The 13535-nt window shown below is 48.4% G+C and overlaps 1 protein-coding gene across 1 annotated transcript in view; it reads left to right on the top strand.

Moving 5' to 3' along the window:
* Positions 1-7711, top strand: part of SPATA3 (spermatogenesis associated 3) — a 21622-nt gene extending 13911 nt beyond the window's left edge. Inside the window, exons 5-6 of the mRNA XM_006760654.2 lie at positions 1322-1433; positions 5808-7711. The gene's annotated coding sequence lies outside the window, so the exon portion shown is untranslated. The remainder of the gene's footprint in view (positions 1-1321; positions 1434-5807) is intronic.
* The last annotated feature ends 5824 nt before the right edge of the window (positions 7712-13535 follow it).

Consider the following 13535-nt stretch of genomic DNA (forward strand, 5'->3'; position numbering starts at 1 on the left):
AAGGGTCTCCCAAAATTCACGCAAAAGTAATTTTGATAGGAAACACAGGTTTATAATTAAAAATTTTAAATTTTTATTGATTCATAAAGTATACAGTATAAGGTTATGTATGGAATAGCATATCGGGTAAATGGATTATCATGTCGCGATAGTGAGCACCATTAACTGTTATTGCCTGAGAAGTCACATTTTCAAAGAAGAATGGTCCGATGATGCCTCCAGCCCCAAATCCACACCAAATAGTGACACATTGTGGATATTTTGCCCGATATGCTATTCCAAATATAACCCTATACTGTATGCTTTATGAATCAATTAAAAATTTACAATTTTTAATTATAAACCTGTGTTTTCTATCAAAATTATTTCTTGCGTGAATTTTGGTACACCCTTTATTTTCATTGTTACAAATTGAACATAATTAAAGCATAGTGATTAATCACAAAAACAATATGTAATTATATATGTGTTTTCCAATGGTCTTAGGCGACCCCTGTGAAAGGGTCGTTCAACCCCCAAAGGGGTCGCGACCCACAGGTTGAGAACAGCTGGCTTAGAGGCTGGAGACTTGTTGGCTTAGCCACTGAAAACCACCCTGAGGGTGTGAGAGTCAGTGTGTGGGGGTGGGGGAGCACTGTAGGGGGACGCCGAGTCATCTTGAGTTTTGTAGCTCGGCTCTCAGACCCTCAAGAAGGGAAACCGGCAGTTTGGTGTCCTCAGTCCAGACAGTGGCAAAGTCTACTCTCTGGGAAAAGATATTTCTAGAATTTTCTTTCCTAAAGATGCCTCTCAGCATCTCACCAGTGAAGGATGAGGCACTAAAAGCAAGAGGCTGCTTCCCCTCTCCCTTCGGGCACTGCACGTAGTAAAACTCCCACTGTAGGCTATCTTTTGGGGAGCCAGGCTTCCTCTTAGCTGCTGGGGGTCCTTGGGGTAGGAGGAGGAAATGTGAAGTGCCAGCACCACTAAGCCAATAGAGGGGAGAGAGAGAGAGAGAGAGAGAGAGAGAGAGAGAGAGAGAGAGAGAGAGAGCGCGCCAGTGGAGAGCATAAGCACCTGGTACTTTGCATAAGCACCTGGTACTTTGCATAAGCTCATTGGAGCCTGAAGGGAAAAACAAGTCTGCTGGTGGCTGTATTTGGACAGAAGGAAGAGTGGATGCAGAAATGGAAGAAATTAGAATCCTAAATAATGTTTTTTCAACAGGAGGACCTTCGCTGCTAGACTCTCACCACTGAGGCTCTAAAACTGGAGACCGCCAGCATTCTGGTGTCATGAAGTACTGTGTAAACTAATGGCTCTGTTCTTGTTTTTCTTTCAGATCCAGTTTCCATCAGGGATCTCTCTTGTCACCAAAATAGAACAATAAAAAAAAAAAATTCTGTTCTTGACTGTGTTCTACCCAAGACACAACAGGTGGACTTGGTAGGGAGGTAAGCGGATTGGGGGGCAGGGGTTGGGGGGGAAGGGCTGGTGACTTTCGGAGCCCTAGGTAAACCAGGCTGGGATCCTGCTGTTCCTGGGATCCTGCTGTTCCCAAGTGGAGGCAATTTTCTCCACTCACAGAACAAATCATTTCAGATTCTTCATTTTAAAAACAGGAGTTATACTAGTTAATTCAATACCCCTAATATAACTAGTCAACTCTACTTCCGTCCAGTGGTTAGTGGGAACAGGAGGAATGCGCTGGCCCCTTTCCAGGCTCGCACCTGAAGGAGAGAGGCCCTGTGCCTGGGAACACTGCGTCTCTGGGACATGGCTTCATGCAGCTTCACCTGTGAGGGGGGCACAGGGGCAGGGCGAGGCAGGGCCTGGAGCCTGTGATCCGTCCTGGTGACTTCACTGAACTCAGCCAGAGCCTGGCTCCTGAGCAGCTGAGGCAGGGGTCTTAGTTCAAGGTGATCCCAGGAAACACCAGTAGGGGAGAGGCTGTGAGACAGGAGGTGCTTAGTCTGCTGGGGCAACTCTGGGAAACAACACACCTCAGAGAAATTCCAGCCCAAGGTGATGGCTTACATACCCATCCTGTTAGTCATCCATTAAGGACTGGGTGGGGTGGGGGAGTGCGAGGGGGGGGGACAGCCCTGAACTCAAGGAAAGGAGTGCACAGAGCCATGCACATGTGACCTGCTGCGCCTCTGACAGCTGCTCAGGCTAGAACCAGGACAACCGTTGTGGAGGCAGGAGCAGCACAGGTGTGACTGGCAGGTGGGCCAGGCCAGGTACCAAGAACCCAGAGCCCACCCACCACCTTCCAATCCCAGGATTTCCTTTCCTAACAGGCACTCGGGAGAGGGAGCCCTTGGAGTGACAGGAACTCTTCTCGGATGCCAGCCTCCCAAAGGAAAGTGCTGACTTTGGGTGGAGTGGGGTCATGTTTGGGTCCCGTCTGCAGGTCAGGGTGGAAGGGCCCCATGGCCGCTGCTTCTGATCAGCCTGGCTCTTCTGAAGATACTTAGTTCAGAAGATACTTACCTTCTGAAGATACTTACTTTTTCTGGCATATTAATTAGGTCCCCTTTTATTGGGAATGTTGGACAGTCTAACCCAAACTGGTCTGAGCAAAAGAGAACATACTGCCTCCTATAGAAGTCAAGAAAGAATTCTGGTGCAGTTGTGGCTTGTTCCAGGGGCTCAGGCCATGGCCCAGAACCATGTCTCTCCCTGCTTTTGCAGACTCAGTTCCATGCTCAGGCAGGCTCCTTCTCCAGGAGGCCAGATGGCTGCAGCAGCAACAGTCCCACACTCTGAAGGTCAAGTCTGGCAGGGAAGGCAGCTTGTCTCCCAGCAATAAAGGGCCTACCATCGGGCTCTGAGTAGGTCCTGTGTCCCTCCTGGAACCCATGATCTGCTGAGGGGAATGCAGTGCTCTGATCAGCTTTGGACTTGAAGGTCCAGCCCATTGAAGGTGTGAGGGCTAAGAGTAGGGAAAAGACAAACACAGTAATTTTTTGATAACCTGTTACCAAAAGAAATGGGAGTGGATGCTAGGCAGCTATAAACAGCAGACATCTACTCCAGATGGGTTTGGGCCCCGGGACCAGGGCCCTGATGCTATCCTCCACCTCTACCCAATCCCCTTCACCCCTCTCCCCCACTCCTTCACCCCACCAGAGTGAATGCCTGAGTAACCAAGCCAAGGATTCACAGTAGCCTGGAGGCATGGACTCCTAGTGGTTGAATTCCTCAGAGCAGTGGTGACCTGGGCAGTACTACCCTCCCACCTCAAGAGGAAGGTATAGGCAGTGCTGGTTATCATAGTGACTGGGGGATACTATGGGCTGTTAGTGATGAATGCCAAGTATGCAATGCCCAGAACGGATCCCATGCCACCGATTTATTCCAAAATGCCCATTCTCATTGGCAATCACCACTATTAGGACTCATCTGTGGATACTCCCTTACACTACCCTTGCATTGTACTTGTCATGAGGGAAGTTTAAAGTAGAAAGAAGCATAACCAAGTATATTTCTGAACACAGTGCCATAACTAAGGCTGCCATGGCTGTGAGTTTGGAGGTAGCCTGGGCATCTTCACTAGGCTGGACTCAGACCTTGGCTCTGAACATGGCCTCCAGACTATCAGATCTGTCTCACTGGCCCATCTTAGGGTAGGAGAGGTACCCAGGGTAAGGCTACAAGAGGTGAAAGGCCGAGCCAAGTCGAGATGCCCCATCCTCCTGCAGGTGCCCATCTTGTCCACCCAGCTCATTGGTGCCAGGAGCCTAGGACCAGCGGAAGGTCCTGAGCTTTTCTGATACTCTGTGGTCTCCACTCTTACCACTGGCCATGGGGCCTGATGGGCTACAGTAACCAGGATCCAGGAAACTGAACTAATAAATCCAACCATAGGCTCAGGTGATACACCAAATGCAGCCTCTTCCGCCTCCTACCTGGGTCCCAGGCACAGTGCCATGTTGGACAGGGCAGTAACTCAGGCCTCTAGTCACTGGTAACCATAGGAGTTAGAACGGCTCTTCATGCTGCTATTGTAAGTTTTGGCTTCACCAGGATACTCAATAGGACCCTCTGGTCCCAGGCAACTCCTCCTCTGTATATGCAGGGACAGCATATACATTAATAATATGTAGGTAATAATAGATATTGTGACACCTCACACAGCCAGTCACGAAGACTTGGAGCAAGAATTTGAACTGGCAATGTACCCTTGTCAGCATCCCAAGATGCATTCTTAGCCAAAACCAGGATGAATCAAGCCCTAAACTGGCAAAAGGATTGGGACTGCGAAGCCTTGAGGCACCTCCTAGCTAGGAGTGTAGCCCCAAAGCTGCCACGAAGAAACGTATCCAAGGAAGAGAGCCAATTGGCCTCAGCTGCAGGGCTGAGGGAAGGGAGTCTGAACTCCCCCAGGAGGTTGAGAGCTAAAGAGCTTGGTTAGGGTCTGGGTGATTGATCCCAGTTAAGGAGTGCATACAATAGGTGAGTGGGAAAGCCCACTTCCACTGCACTAGGGTGAAGGGTCTGGGTTGATCAGTTGACTGTCTCTTTTATACCTTCCTCTCTTCACCCCTCCACTTTTTCTGTCCCAGTGCTTTTGCCTGCCCAACTCCAGTGCTCAAGAGTAAACTACTTGCACCATGTTCTGTTTATACCCTCAACATTGGTATCTGGACTGGATAATGGCACTGGGGTTTAGTTTAGTTTTATCTTATGGTGCTCTATTCTGTGGCTGTGGCAGAAGGTGCCTTCAATGCAGTGGTAAGGCATCTTCAAGGAGGTGGTGTGCATGCCAGATTCCTGAGGCTATAATTGCTCAAAGACCCCTAGGCTCCCAGGAGGCCCCTGGGTGAACCCCTGGAGCTGGACAGAACTGAGGAGAAGGGGAGAGAGGATCATTTGGGGGTCCACTTTGCACCTTTGGTGATTAATATTTCATACATCTTTGGGAGCATTGCTTTGCCTATAAGAACAGCAAAAGGAAAATCGTTTGGTTCTGATGGGATCAGGAATTGATTTGGCATAAGAAACTTCAACTTTCTTGTCCATCTCCCTTGTCCATCTTATTTGGCAAAACCACACCCTGGTTAAATCCAGTTTTCTGTCTCAGCAGCTGAACTTGGGGAAGCACAGCCACATATGACACCAGAATCACTTTTCAAACCATGAACTTAAGCTCCAAGTGGGCCTCAGTGCTGGCGGGGATTAAATCACCTCACGAAGCACCCTCAGCTCTTTGGACTCAGGTGCACACGCAGAACCTGCAGCAAAAATTGTGCTGTAGCCACCACAGGTCCTCACTCAAGTATGAAGAGATGGAAAAGGAAGCCCATCTACGTGTGGGACTAAATCCCATACAAACACCAAACAGCCAGACTCCACCTGCCCTCCCCCTACCCCCCAACACTGCCCACTGGGCTACAAAGGGATTCAGAACATGCTCCCCAAGATGTGTCACATTGGCATGTGAATTCTTTTGAGCTGAAGGCAACTGAGACCCTGCGGGCTCAGGAGAAGCATTTCCCTTTCCCTTCAAGAATTTAAATGTGGGGCCTTGTCCATAATAACATTTATTACCAGAGATAACTTTCTATAACCTTTCTCATAAGACTAGGCAAACTTCCAATTACTGAACATCTGCTCCTCTTATTGTCCTTTGAATGACCTCCCTCCCCAGGTGTCTTACCTCACCCCTAACTCAGAATGTCATATCTACTCCATTTTCCCTTTCCGTCTCTGAACCTCCCATGTCTGTGATTCTCATGTATGTGGGGTTTCCATCTGTACATACGTAATGAAATGCAGTCATTGTCTCTTGTTAATCTGTTTCACGTCTATTTGATTATTAGACGAGCCAGAAGAACCTGGAAGAGTAGAGAGAAATTTCTTCCTCTCCCATAGCTGCCCTGCCCCTTCCCACAAGACCACTCCTTGGGGCAAGAAGAGGCTGCAGAGCACGGAACAGTGGCCCTTGGTATTGGGAATCAGGACGCATGTTTATCTCATGCTAACCAGCTCCCAGGAAACCTGCAGGGGAGACTCCACACACCCATCCGAGAATCCTCCCTGGCTCTTGGCAAACGGGCCTTCCCCCACCCCCCACCCGCAGCTGCCGGGGAATGCAATGTGCCTCCTTTCTCTTACTTCTCCTGTACTGTTCACATGGAGCAGGGAACACAGAAAGACTTCATTCACAGGCTCCATCGCTTGGCCCTCTACTGAAAGCTTTCTGAAAATGCAAATTCCTCAGACTGGATTCTTTTCAAACGCTTTCAACTTCCGTATTCCCACTGAAAGCAGTTAAGCAGATCAAGACTTCCCTGGCTAGAGGCTCCTTAAAGATCATATTTACATTTAAAGGAGAAACTGAACTGGCCAGAAAGCAGGTTTTCAGGCTGTGAAGTCAGGCTTGATGACTGCAAGGTGGGAACAGTTTCTAGGGCGTCACGCCATTGGGAGTGTGCCCGTGTGAAACCCCCATTTTGCTGCCTGTGCCCCACCCCCACCTCGGCCTCACTCCCTTCAGTCTTCTTCAGTGCGGCCCTGCGCTGGTGCTGACATCAGTCCTGGACGACTGGGCGCTCAATAAGACAGGGCTGTTACCCATCAGACACTCAACCCAGTGACCTGCACAAGTCTCTACATGAGCCAACTCTCCCCTCCCGGAGGCCCTGGGTCTGCCTGTGCCCTTCACCTGACAGGACCAGGAGATTCTAGTCTCCGTCCCTCTCCAGAAAAACAGACTCCCATCAGGATGACTTGTGTCCATAAGCATTGGGCATTTTAAGCCTTGTATTTCTGCCCCCACACACCTCTTCCCACTCCTCCCCTAGCCCCAACTTGGCATTTCAAAGAGTAGGTTCCTTCTGCCTTGCTTCTGGCTCCACTTCTAGCCAGGTTTCCTGGAGTGCCTCTCCTTCTCCAGAGGCCCTCCCTGGAGGAGGGGTACCCTCTCCTCCCTCCTCCCTCAGGCGCCAGATAAGATTCAAACTGAGATCACTGAAAATGACAGGATTCCTTCTCTCCTCTCACTACCTTTTACACCCCCAAGATTACTTGGTTAAAATGGACATTTTCCCTCCCTTGATTACATAGGGTTTCATAACATATAATTGATACTTGCTCTTTTCACTTCTCAATGAAATCTTTCCATGCAATATCTCATTTTTAATAGCTGCATGGTGTCCCATCGTCTGTTTCACAATCAAAGAGACAGTGGGGCTCACCATAGGGCTGACTCATTGTACTAAGACTATTGGCTGCGATATTAGGCAGACTCATTTCCAGGGAAGAGCTCCATATGGCTTGGACAATATGGGAAACAATGGCCCGTGGCCTGTGAAGTCTACAGCTAGAATAGGCTTTAGGGTGGGCTTGCTCCAAAGATCTCATTTCTTTCTTTCTCCCCACTCTGCCTTCCATAGTCAGTGTCAGACTGAGACTGACTCTCCTTGTGATTGTAAGAGAGAATGCCACTCCAAAATCAGCCACTTTGGCATAAGGATTATTTTGATCTAAAAACAACTAAAACACAAAAAGATTACCCAAGAACAGCTGAAGTCATTAAACTAGCAGAAAGATTATGAGTGACTTGGGGCCATTTTCCTACATTGGTGCATCTGAGGACGATGTAGGAGCATCTTGAAGTCATAAGACTAGTGCATGCTCTAGATGTGTAAGGTTGTGCACAAGAATGCTTTTTATAATTGCATGAAAGTTCACAACATTAGGGCACTGGCTAAAATAAAGTATGGTTAATCATACACATAGAACTACTTGGTTTTTTGAAACGACAATGTCAGACCATAGATGTTGACATCAAAGGATATCCAGAGTCTATGGTCCAGGGAGAAGAGCAGGTGCTGTGAGCATAGAGAAGAGACTGTGTCTAGTTTGTGTCATAATTCTTTATAAAGACATTTTGTAAGATTTTACTTGAGCCAAACAAAGAATTCATGTGGAAGCAAGATCTCATCAGACTAAAAAAAAAAGCTTCATTAGAATGATATTTTGCAGCTTCTTTATGCATTTGGAATTGAGGAGGGAGCACAAATAAGATTATATGAAGGTGTCAGAAAGCAGGCATTTGCAGAACCCATTCTGACTGAATCCTTGATTGGTCTCTCTCAGCAGGCGAGGCACTGGTGGGGAGCTGGCCTGAGCAGGTAGTGTTATCAGAAGATTAATATTGAATATCTCAGGCACCTTGTGAACAGTGATCATGAAGTCACCCACTGCCCATATCCTCCAAATATGCATACTTTCTATATCTCATCACCCAGGGACTTAGGGCCTGCAGAATGTGCAAGAATGAGACATGTAGGTACAGGGGCAGGGAGCCATGGTGAGTGGGGACCCCCAGGTCCACATCATGGACACAGCTGACATTGTATTTGATATTCTATAAAGGGGTGTTCCTTCTGAGCCTTATCCCGTGATAACCACCCTTTGATCCGTTCTTACAGGAAGTGTGCCTGGCTGAGTGAGATTGGTACATTCATGTCCTGGGGAAGGTGAAGCCCCCACTCAGCTCTTAGAGACCATGGCCACTTCCTGGCCATTCTCTGCAGAGGCTCTAACTTGATCCGACCAAACCGATTTTAAAGGAGGACCAAGTTGAGTGGCTTCGAGGTCACCGCCATATGCTCCTGTTCCCCTCCCTGCTCCAGAGACTCAGATGCTGCCAGGTCCCCATGAAGTCACCTTGAGGCCATGAGCAGCGTGCCAGGTGCAGACCCCTTTCCAAGTTTGCATGCTGAGGCTGCATTTTGCCAACGCTGTCCTGGGCTGAAGATGCAGAAGTGCCGTTCCTGCTCTGGGTAGCTTGTCACCTGCTCCTGGATGCCAAGCAGAACTGGCTGGTCCCCCACTTTGCACAGAGGTTCTTGCAGTTGTTCCTCCCCGTCCTCTGCCACATGCCCCTCGGTGCATGGCTGGGGGTGGGATGGGGTAGCATGTCTCAAGCACGATCTGAATATAGATGTCTGCTGATGGAGGACTGCCCCCTGCCCCAACTCCCTCAGCCAGTACAGGTGTGCCCTCGGGGGCTGCCCACCTCTCCTCCTAATACCACTGGCCCATCCTGCGCTGGGCAAGGATACAGTAGGGCTTAAGCCACGGCCTACGGTTTCCAGCGTTTCCTCCCACCCTTCTTCTTCTTCTTTTTTTTTAAAAAATATGTTTTTGTTGATTTCAGAGAGGAAGGAAGAGGGAGAATCAAAGATGAGAGAGAATCATTGATTGGCTGCCTCCTGCATGCCCCCTGCTGGGGATTGAGCCTGCAACCCGGGCATGTGCCCTAACCAGGAATCGACTGTGACCTCCTGGTTCATAAGTCAATGCTCAACCACTGAGCCACACTGGCTGGGCTCTCCCACCCTTCGTAACAAACAATCATTAAACCCTTAAAGTTCAGGTAAAATTGAAATGCTTGACCCCCTCATGAGCACCAGCTGTCACGGAGATCTGCAGTCCCAGTGCCCTGAGGGGAACCTGCCGGGAGACAGGGAAGGGGAACAGACTGTCCCACCCCAAAATGGGTCTCTTTGGCATGTGGATGATTTTCAGCCCAAAGCCATTAAGACCCAGCAGACTCAAGAAAACCTTTTTACTTCCCCCTAACTGCCTGAAAGAATGTAGACAGTGGGCCTGTACCAGTAAGAGAGCGATTATCAGAGATAACATATTTTGTATCTGAAAAAAATCTGCTTAGCAGGGAAAATAGCTGATTGCCAAACATCCATTCCACTAATCTTCCTGTGAAGCCCAGGCCCCTACCCCTTTCCTCAGCTGAGGATGGCTTACATGCCTCAATTGCCTTTGAGTCTCACCTCTTTGTGGGGCTCCTGTATCGATACAATTAAATTCGTTTTTCTCCTGTTAATTTATCTTATGTCCTTTTTATTATTAGAACAGCCAAAGAACCTGGAAAGGAAGCAGGGGAAATGTTTCTGCCTCCATCGCGAGGATCTGAACTCATAGCACAGTGGGGCCCTGTTTGGTCATCCAGCAGCCAGGTCCTGGCCCCTTGTCAGAGCCAGTCCCAAACTTCCTGCCATACTTCACCCAGCCCAGCCTCATTCCTCTGTGGGGTGCCAGCAAAGTACAGTCTGGGTGGGCATAAGCACAGAGGGTGCCTGGGGTGCTCCCTGAGGGCTCCCTCAATTTCCTTCCCCTGCAGGGTCTCCCTTGCATTTAAGATCTTCCTCCCATTACCTGGCTCCCCAAGAAGCCCATAAAATCTCCCCAAGTCCCACATTTTTTGTAGCTCCCAGAACAATTGTCTTAGGGGAGAAGAGGGAGTGTGGAGGGAGAAAAGAAAGTTAGGAAAGAAGAAAAGAAAGAGTGATGAAAAAAGAAAAGGTCAAAGGTAGGGACAGGGAAGGAAGAGAAGGGAAAGAAGGGGGAGGAGAGAGGGAGGAGGTAAGGGAAGAGATGGGGACGGCGAAGGAAGAAGGGAAGGCGAATAGGATGAAAGAAAGGGAGGAAAGAGGAGAAAGGAGAAGGTACCAGCCACTAGACCAGTGGTTCTCAACCTGTGGGTCGCGACCCCTTTGGGGGTCGAACGACCCTTTCACAGGGGTCGCCTAAGACCATCCCGCATATCAGATATTTACATTACGATTCATAACAGTAGCAACATTACAGTTATGAAGTAGCAACGAAAATAATTTTATGGTTGGGGCACAACATGAGGAACTGTATTTAAAGGGCCGGAAAGTTGAGAACCACTGCACTAGACGAAGGTTATTCCTTGTTTTCCAAATCAGTACTTCTCCTACCAAGTTCTGCTTAAGTGAACATAAAGAAGCAAATTGTTTCAAAAGTCCTAGTTTCACTTTATATCTCTGTTGAAAACCAGAGAAATCAGAAAGGCCTATTTGTATTATGATATTTTCTAGGTCATGGACAGAGAGGAGGAAAAAATATTCTTGGCATACAGCCTTTTTTTTTAAGGTCTTTGTAGTTTCCTGTTAATTAATACCTGAACCATCACCATGTAAATAATGAGGGTAAATATAAACTTCACTGGCCCTGGACTCTGACCTTTGTTTAACACCCACCCCCTCTCTGATCCATCCTCTATCCCATCACTGGAAAAGTTGGAATTGTTAACCTGGAAATTTAGGGCCAGAGAAGAGAGACAGAGCATGTGGGTTTTAGACAAGCCTTGCAAGAAAGTACAAAAATAACAGCACCTCTGAAAGTTCTTCCCCAGTTAACTGCTGTCTTCTCTTCCTCAAAGAGGTGACATCTATAGGGTCAATTCCCTTTCCTTTCGCTTGGTGGGACTCCCATGACTCTGCCACCCTCTCCACTTGTGCCCAGTCAGGCTGTACTTTGCTGGCACTGCCCTGCACCATTTCTTTAGACAAGCATCATTTACAAGTGATTTGCCCAGCCAGCATGGCTCAGTGGTTTAGCGTGGGCGTGTGAAACATGATTTGATTCCCGGCAGGGCACATGCACAGATTGTGGGCTCAGTCCCCAGTAGGGGGCAAGCAGGAAGCAGCCGATCAATGATTCTCTCTCACCATTGATGTGTCTTTCTCTTCCTCTCCCTTACTCTCTGAAATCAATAAAAGTATATTTTAAAAAACAAAAACAAAAAGTGATTTAATGCTTCTACTCACTATTGTTGAGCACACCTACTAGTATAGTTCTGATTTCTCTTCATGTCGGAGTGCTATCTTTAACTGTTTTCAAAGAGGGACTCTATGTGATAAACCTTCTCATCCTTTGAATACCTGACAATGTAACTAGAAATCAAAACTCAGTTTTAAATACTATTCAACGATCTTAAGTCCAGTGTTGCTGTTAAGAAATCTCAAGTCAGCCCTAACCGGTTTGGCTCAGTGGATAGAGCGTCAGCCTGCGGACTGAAGGGTCCCAGGTTCAACTCCGGTCAAGGGCATGTACCTTGGCTGCGGGCACATCCCCGGTAGAAGATGTGCAGGAGGCAGCCGATCGATGTGTCTCTCTCATGGATGTTTCTAACTCTCTATCCCTCTCCCTTCCTCTGTAAAAAAAACCAATAAAATATATTTTTTAAAAAAGAAATCTCAAGTCGATCTGATTTTTGTTCCTTCCTTGGCCCTCTGCCATCCAGCTGCCTAGACTACAGATGTGATCCTCAGTAAATATAAGTTGAGCGACTGAATCACCAAGCAGGTGCTGGAAGCCATCCCTGAGTCCAGTCCAGGGCTTCTTGCTTCAACTCTTGGGCTTTTCCCACCCAAGCTTCTGGATCTCCACCCTGGGCAAAGTCAGTACACAGAGGCATGAGGTCATGTTAACAAAAATATAGGGTCCTTCCCCCAAACATTGGCTAAAACGACTACTGGATGATCAGACTTAGGGCAAGACTACTTGGGTATCTTTGAATCCCCACTGCTTACACACAAAAGGTGCCTGCCCTAGCGGGTTTGGCTCAGTGGATAGAGCATCGGCCTGCAGACTGAAGGTCCCAGGTTTGATTCAGGTCAAGGGCACATGCCCGGGTTCCCAGGTAAGGGGCATGCAGGAGGCAGCCGATCAGTGATTCTCATCAATGATGTTTCTACCTCCCTTCCTCTCTGAAATCAATAAAACTATATATTTTTAAAAAGGTGCTCAACAAAGGTTTGTTTTATTGAATGGACATACAAAGTCTCTAAGAAATGATTCAGCATAACTATAGGAGGCAGGACAGAGGGTAACTAGACCAGCAGATTGAGGGTTTTATGGTAAAGGTGAGAGCTGAGTAGTAATAGGTTCTTGACCTAAGGGGCCTTTGGTGTAATAGATGGGAAGTAAAGAGCCTTGACCATCACTGCAATAACACAGCCACTAACCACATGCAGCTATTTAATTTAAATGAAATAACATGTGAAACTCAGTTCCTCAGATTCACTGGCCAGATTTCAAGGGCTCAATAACAGCCACGTGTGGCCAGTGACCACTGCATTGGACAGTACAGATAGTATGAAGCACATCACAGAAAGTCCTGTTGCACAAAGCTGACCTAGGCCCTTAAAGGAAATGTATTCCTGCCAGTAATAAGTAATGTTGAAATAATGAGTCCTCAATTCATTTTTTGGTACATGCTGAAGGCCCAAAGGGGGGGGGGGGGTTAAATGACAGAGGTAATAGAAGAAGCCCCTGCTTCCTCGCTTTTCTCACTTCCTTGCCCCCTTCTCTGGTGCCTACCACCACCACCACCCACACTCCAAAGCAGCACTGTTGGGGCAGGCCCTGACTAAAAGTCCCACCCCAAGACCGCACAGATTCCTCAGACGTGTCTGCTCCAGGTCTCTAACGTGGGAGGGTATATTTGTTCACATGATCACCGCCCCCCCTTTGGCTATCCTGAACCTAGTAGGTGCTTAGTAAGCATGTGTGGGGTGGCTGGATGAGCGAACGCACGGCTCAGAGTGCCCTCTTCTCCAACAGCCCCGGGGAGGCGCCATCCTTAGAGGCTGGGGGACAAAGCTCCCGCCGCCCGCCCAGCTGCGGGCTGGGGGGTCGGGTCGGGTAGCCCTCGGGGGCGTGTCCTCCCGGGGTGGGGCGCCACCGCCCGGAGAGGCCGGCTGCGGCGG

This window comes from Myotis davidii, unplaced genomic scaffold, assembly GCF_000327345.1.
Source record: "Myotis davidii unplaced genomic scaffold, ASM32734v1 scaffold370, whole genome shotgun sequence".
Lineage (NCBI taxonomy): Eukaryota > Metazoa > Chordata > Mammalia > Chiroptera > Vespertilionidae > Myotis > Myotis davidii.